Raw genomic sequence first — 6,000 nt, 5'->3', positions numbered from 1 at the left:
CGGGAAGAGGTTGGTGACAGGAGCGTGTGGTCATTTATGGCTTTACGCAGCAAGACCTATTGGGAAAATTGAGCAGAAAACTAGTCTGGGCCTTTTCATACTATTAGACTTTATTCAAACATCAGTATTTTTGATCACTATATTGATGCAAGAACCACGATTGACACTGAACAGGTTCAAACTTTTAATTATACTTTTTCTGTGTTAGATCCATTCCTGGTTATGGCATACAAACACTGATGCAAAAATACTGATCAAATACTGACGTGTGAATAAGCTCTTACTATTACTTGGATCACTGGCAGATAAAGACAGAGACAAAGACAGAAAAGGGCCCCTGTACAAGAATAATATATGGGCCTTTGGCAACCCAAGGAAACAAAAAAGCCGGTCTGATGGAGGAAAAATGGACAAAAGTTTTTTTAAAAAATTAGCCAACCTTTTATTAATGGTCCCTTATGAGCCACAACGCGTTTCGACAACCAGTATGTTGTCTTCCTTTTGCAACCCAAGAAGTCATAAAAATGCAAAATTTCACCTGCTTTGGAGGTAGAAATGGGCCCCCTAACCTCTTGGGCTCCTCTGCAGCTGCACAGGTTGCACCAATGGTATGTCCGCCCCGGACTTGGCTGGACTTTTTTCCATTTGGCATTATAATTGCATACAAGGCAATCCCAGAAAAATCTTAAAGGGTTAGCCAAGTATAAAACTGTATGTGGCTGTAAACTAGTGATTCCTCACATTGCGCGCACTGCATGCTATGTAGATTCTCCAGTATCCACATGAGGAAAGATGAATATCGTGTGTGATATGTGATGTGTGCTATATGCATACTCCCAGGCTGGAATATGACTATTTCCGGCATGCTCAATGGAAGTATATTATGTCAGGCCAGTCAGAGTGTGGATGACACTTCAGAAGGGCACTGTTTTCCTGACAAACTCTAAAGCCCAGCACTAGACATAGCCCAGTGTATCAGACTTACCTATAGAACACTTTAAAGTACTATTTCCATATGCTATATGCTATAGGATATTTGTGACACAAGTAGAAGGTATGTCAGGCTAATCTTACGTAGGTGTTTATTCGTTAGCATATCCATAAATATCAAGAAATTTAAAGTATTGGAAACCTCTATATAGCCCTCCAGAGAGGAGGAGAGGTTCATATGCATGTTGCCCTCTCCATTGCAGAGATACTTGTGATCACTTTTGTGTCCTCCTCTTTGGAGCGCCATTTGTGATCAAAATCCTTGAAGTTTTCGATCTTTCCTAAAAACATCTTTAAATTTAATTGTAGACACTAGAAATAGTTCAATTTGCTGTGGCCCAAGGACCATAAAATATTATGCATCCATTAGTTAGCAATTGGGAAGCAGAGTCTGAAGGACCAACTACCTGATTTTAATTGGTTTTGATTCATATTTCACACACTATGTTTGGTTTAGAAGATAACAAATATTACATTTGTGAGATTTCATTATTTTCCTCAGATAAACTATACAAATATAAGGCTTCTTAACATGTATTCAGAATAATTATTTCATAATGTAAGACGACACAAAGCACAATTATTAGGAGTAAAAGGAACAATTGAATGTATGTCACTCTGTAGAACACTTGTGCTCCTTATTATTTGTCAGAATGATAAAGGAATTTCTATGTGGATGTCAGTATGACATCATCTTATATCTAATTCAGCTTTTGTGTAATCTTGAAAATGATTTTTTCTGTTCTGTTCGACTTTGCTCTTATTTTGTTTTTAAATAAAACATGTTTAATCTAAGCTTCAAATGTTAAGTCTTCTTAAGTAGGAATTAAGGTTGTTTCAAGAACCAAACATTGAAATGTATATTGAGCTAAAAATAATAAAAATAAGACCCTTTTAAACCATTTAAAGCTATTGAACACATCTTGTGTCATGTGCACGTCAGTTTGTTATACCGCTAGATACAGTATATGCGTTATGTTATGCTGATCCTATGGTACAGCTTCTATCATAGAGTCAAGTACAGGAACCCGATTGATGTACACAAATCAGGCAAATGCTCTAACTGCTAAGATCGATGATCTCAATTATTTCAGCAGATTAACACCTTATATACAGCTGTCAATAGTTGCCTTGGCATATGAGAAGTTTAAGGCTATGTGTGCACGCTGCGGATTTACGGCGGATTTTGCCGTGGATTTGTGTTTAACATTGCTGAAGTCATTCTCCAGCAAATCCTATCTATAGATAATGGTAAAAATCCGCGGTAAATCCGCAGTAAATTTGCTACAAACTGCAGTAAACCACATGCGGATTTTGCTGCAGTTTTGGTGTGGGTTTTTTTTCGCGGGATTCTTTAAGAGGGTCTGGATTTTCCTTAAGAAAACGTCATTTTCTAGTGTGCACATGGCCTTATAGAGGGAGTTTTCTCTCTATAAGCTCATGAAGAATCCCCCACTGTGATTGCAGGTTGTTGATTGGTTGCTGCATCAACCAGAGACATACCGAACGCCTCCATATCTGCCATATAATATTGACAAATATTAATCTTTGCCAGAGCAAGGATCTAATAGGATTTCTGTCAGCATTTCTCTGACAGGATAAGTGGGGATATTCATAAAAATCAGAGGGCAGAAGTCCTAATTCAGCGCCCCCTCCAAAAAATAATAAATAAATAATATTCCGCACAGTCACAGAAGAGCATATTGCACAAATTTGCAGTCTTTGCAAACTAATTTTCCTCCTATTAAAGCCCCTTAGCATTCCCACACATTAAGATAACCCTATCATGGCCCCCATAAAGTTTGATCCCAACGAAAATGTTCCCTAAGCACTCTATGATCCCCCACAGTAAATTTCTATACAGTATGTTAGTATGTTCCACATGCACACTTTGGCGACTCTATATTATCCCTCACCCTGCAAAGTATGATACCCCCAAAGTGACCTCAATAATGTATGATGACACTGACACAGCCTTAATTGCAGTTAATTAATGGCTCCCCAGACAATATAATAGCTCCTACACTTCTCCACACAGTGTAATGGTCCTTACACAACCCTCAATACAGCAAAATGGCCTCCATGTATGCCTCCAAGCAGTATAGTGACCCAAACATAACCCTTCATATATGTAATAAGCCCCCACACAGCACTTTAAACAGTATAATTGGACTCCACATAGACCTCAAATGGCCCACACATAGCCCTCCAAACTATATAATGGCCCTCACAAACCCCTACGAACTGTATAATGGCTCCCCAATATAGCCGTAAAAACTGCCTAATAGTCCCCACATAGCCCTGCAAACACTATAATGGCCACCAGATAACCCTTCAAATAGTATAATGGCTACCAGATAGCCCTGAAAACTGTATAATCAATCCCACATAACCATCCAAATAGTATCAAGGTCCCCATGTAAACTGTGTAATGACTCAAATATAGTCCTTCAAAGTCTCTAATTGCCCTCACAATGCCCTAAAAACTGTATAATCGCTCCTACATAGCCCTCCACATAGTGAAATGGCCCCACATAGCCATGCAAACTGAATAATGGCTCCCACATTGCCCTCCAAACTGCATAATGGTTCCCAGACAGCCCATTTCATGACACATTATATTTGTCACGATTCCTCTGTGCAGAACATCTTGCACTAGGACATGGTCTGCTGTGCTTTTTCTGGACAACTAATCTGACAGGTTGATTGACAGGATTCCATTCTTGTCCTTGTAGGTGTATCGCTCAGGTATTTCATCTTTCTGGTAATTGCTCTGGTTCTTTACTGAGTATGCTCATCCAGAACCTTGCCATTCGTACATTCTGGATCTGTTAGTTGTGCTGTTGGCCTGTTTTCCTGCATGTGTTCTTATCTTTGTTTCCTGACCCCAGACTGCTATATGACTCCTCTCTGCCTGCTCCCTGTACCTCCTGGCTTTTGAAGTTGGACCGTTACCTGTCCATATCTCAGTTTAGTTCCTGAATCCTTACATGCCTTCCTGGAATCCTGACCCTTGTTTCATGACCTTATTATGCTTCTGTTTACTCCTGCTCTCCGTTACGCGTCCTCCTGATACCTGACCTTGTCTTCTCTGACTAATACTCATAAATAGTGACTTGTGTGATGATATTTTATGATAATGTTAAATTTAGGTTGATATCTGTTTGTGCAAGTAACTATTACTGTGCAGAATTATTAGGCAACTTAACCCCTTCAGCCCCCAGCCTGTTTTCACCTTAAAGACCCGGCCATTTTTTGCAATTTTGACCAGTGTCACTTTGACAGGTTATAACTCTGGAACACTTCAACGGATCCTGGCGATTCTGAGATTGTTTTTTCGTGACATATTGTACTTCATGTCAGTGGTAAATTTAGGCCGATATGTTTTGCGTTTATTTGTGAAAATTTCGGAAATTTAGCGAAAATTTTGAAAATTTTGCAATTTTCAAAATTTGAAATTTTATGCCCATAAATCTGAGAGATATGTCACACAAAAAAGTTACTAAATAACATTTCCCACATGTCTACTTTACACCAGCGCAATTTTTGAAAAAAAAAAAATTTCCGTTAGGAAGTTAGAAGGGTTCAAAGTTCATCACCAATTTCTCATTTTTCCAACAAAATTTACAAAAAAAAATTGTTTAGGTACCACATCACATTTGGAGTGATTTGAGAAACCTAGGCGACAGAAAATACCCAAAAGTGACCCAATTCTAAAATCTGCACCCCTCACTCTGCTCAAAACCACATCCAAGAAGTTTATTAACCCTTTAGGAGCTTCACAGCAACCAAAGCAATGTAGACGAAAAAATGAAAATTTTACTTTTTTAACACAAAAATGTTACTTTAGCCATAAAAATTAGTATTTTCACAAGGGTATCAGGAAAAATGCATCATAAAATGTATTGTGCATTTTCTCCTGAGTACGCAGATACCCCATATGTGGTGGAAATCAAATGTTTGGGCACACAGCAGGACTCGGAAGGCAAGGAGCGCCATTTGAATTTTTGAGTGCAAAATTAGCTGCACTCATTAGCGGACGCCATGTCGGGTTTGAAGACTCCCCGAGGTGCCTAAACAATGGAGCTCCCCCACAAATGACCCCATTTTGGAAACTAGAGCCCTCAAATATTTTTTCTAGATGTTTGATGTGCACTTTGAACCCCTGGGGGCTTCACAGAAGTTTATAACGTTGAGCCGTGAAAAGAAAAAACATTTTTTTTACCACAAAACTGTTGCTTCAACCAGGTAGCTTTTTTTATCACAAGGGTATCAGGAAAAAATGCACCATAAAATTTATGGTGCATTTTCTCCTGAGTACGCAGATACCCCATATGTGGTGGAAATCAAATGTTTGGGCGCACGGCAGGACTCGGAAGGCAAGGAGCGCCATTTCACAGCAAAATTGGTTGGAATTATTAGCGGACGCCATGTTTCATTTGGAGACCCCCCTGAAGTGCCTAAACAATGGAGCTCCCCCACAATTGACCCCATTTTGGAAACTAGACCCCTCATGGAATTTATCTAGCTGTTTAGTGAGCACTTTGAACCCCTGGACGCTTCACAAACGTTTGTAATGTTCAGCCGTGAAAATATTTTATTCTTTTTTTTACCACAAAATTGTTTTTTCAAACAGGTAGCTTTTTTTTCCACAAGGGTATCAGGAAAAAATGCACCATAAAATGTATTGTGCAATTTCTCCTAAGTACGACGATACCTCATATGTGGTGGAAATCAATTGTTTGGGCGTACGGCGGGGCTCAGAAGAGAAGGAGCGCCATTTCACAGTAAAATTGATTGGAATTATTAGCAGACGCCATGTTTTTTTTGGAGACCCCCTGAGGTGCCTAAACAATGGAGCTCCCCCACATGTGATCCCATTTTGGAAACTAGACCCCCCCCCATACAAAAAAAATTAGTTTGGCGAAATAAAAAATACAGACATCAGTAAAAAAAAAAAAAAAAAAAGAGCGCCTGCCACTAAGACCAGTGCCAAACGTGAGAGCAATG

This window comes from Anomaloglossus baeobatrachus, chromosome 2 (assembly GCF_048569485.1).
Source record: "Anomaloglossus baeobatrachus isolate aAnoBae1 chromosome 2, aAnoBae1.hap1, whole genome shotgun sequence".
In the NCBI taxonomy this organism is placed as follows: Eukaryota; Metazoa; Chordata; class Amphibia; order Anura; family Aromobatidae; genus Anomaloglossus; species Anomaloglossus baeobatrachus.
Note: the sequence above shows the minus strand (reverse complement) of the source record.